The sequence below is a fragment of the Mesitornis unicolor genome, unplaced genomic scaffold (genome assembly GCF_000695765.1).
Source record: "Mesitornis unicolor isolate BGI_N332 unplaced genomic scaffold, ASM69576v1 scaffold41019, whole genome shotgun sequence".
NCBI lineage: Eukaryota > Metazoa > Chordata > Aves > Mesitornithiformes > Mesitornithidae > Mesitornis > Mesitornis unicolor.
Window position 1 is genome coordinate 17,174 of NW_010208917.1, and position 1,862 is coordinate 19,035.

Below are 1,862 nucleotides of genomic sequence, written 5' to 3' on the forward strand. Positions count from 1 at the left end.
GGTACCTGGACTCACAGGAGCTCCATTTAGCTCTTAGCACCATCTTTTTCATGCTGCTTTTCTTTCCCTGCAAAGAGCTGTACTTAACCTCCGACATCTCCACAGTGGAAGAACGGATGAACATTAAGATACATTGCATTTCAGTGGTGCCATCAAATGTATGCTCTTCTGTGGAACTTTTGACAGTGTCAGAAGACAAGAGTAACAGTGAAAAAACTGCTTTGCTTTGCCACCTAGAAGTTACTGAACAACCGTGAGCGTACTAAATAACAGAGAGATTTATTCCTTAGTTATACGTGAGTTAATGCAATTTTTTTGACGTTTAGATGAGAATGATTAGCTGGTGAAAAACTGCTTTCTGTGCTGCTGTGCTTTTAGGCTGTATCCTGGTGTACAACAGCAGCATGTCATTTTGACAGCACTGCCGAAGTGCTGTAACGTGGACTGTTTCCTTCCTGGGAAAGAAACAGAAGAAAGGGTTTGGGCATTTCACTATTCAAAGTCCTTTGGAGCTGTAACAGGAGCAGATAAACAATACTTAGTGTCTCCTGATTATTTCAAATGAAACAGTGTTGTTTCTCAACAGAATATGATGTTTTCTGGTAGCATATTTCAGAAGAAGCTCTGTCGTAGTAGAACAAGCTTGGTCATGTAGGTATGTGCAGGTATCTATTTCAGTAGCTGGGCCAAGCTGTTTAGCACTTCCTACTTCATATATTCAGTGTTAATAATTAACATTCTGCTCCTGAAATTGCTTTTTGGTTTTGTTTACTGTTTCTCAGTATTCATCATGAATAACATAAAGCTGTAGACCTAAGACCATTCATAGAGACCCAAGCTTCAGCTCTTGTATGGTTCACCTTTCATCTTGCGTTTCACTAGGTAGACACGAGTACTAGGAAAACTTTGCATTACCATAAAAAAGTGAAGTAAACATTCACGATTGCTGCCCAAAAATTGTAGAGCTTGAGAAACCCCATAAACATTTTATTTTGAAATTAAAAGTGATTGCTTTTCCTGATTAGAGATGCTCAGACCTCCCTGAGCTTCCAGGAAGTGCAGATCCAAATCTAGTCTTTACAAGAGCACCCATCACTCAAGATGCCAAAAAGCAAAAGTTCTTGCAAGTCCACGTATGCGCAATGTGGTTATCCTCTAGTGCTCGCAGAGCTTTGGCTGCCAAGGGCAGACTGGAAAACATCCTCCCCTTGCAGATGACAGTCACTCACACAACAACCCCGTCATCACAGTTTGCTGCCGTGGGCCTGCTGCCCGTCCTTCCTGCCTGGTGGAGCCTTCCAAGGCCTCTGCGCCTGCCAGGGGAAGTCAGTTGAGGGGGAGGGCTATCAGAGTTAGAAAATCGCTTCCAGCTAATGAATTAGAAATGCTGCTGAGACCATTTCATTAGAGGTTTTGGACTGCTTCTGTTATTTTCAATGCATGTTCCCTTTGGTGAGAATTAGGCAGCCTGTTCCAGCTGGGAACAGCAACGCTGGGTCAGAGGAAGGATCACCCTGATGGAGGACATCACCTGGAGAGGCGGTCTGGAAAACACACCTTCGGTTCATTGGGGTTCAACACCAACGTGCGCTGATTTCTGCATTACTGCCCTAATTAGGTGCAAGGGAATATTCATCAGACCATTCACTGCAGTTGAGTGTTGTGGCCTCTTCAGTCCCTCAGAGTGGCTGTGTGCAGCAAGACACCTGTGAGAGGACCTGCCAGAAGCACAGGGAGCAGTCACCAGCCAAATGGAGACACATCTCGGTGGGTAAGAACTGTGTACTTTCATCGACAGACACACAGCCCCATGGAGCTCCTGCCTATGGAGCTGAATCACAGAATCACAGAATCTCAGGAGT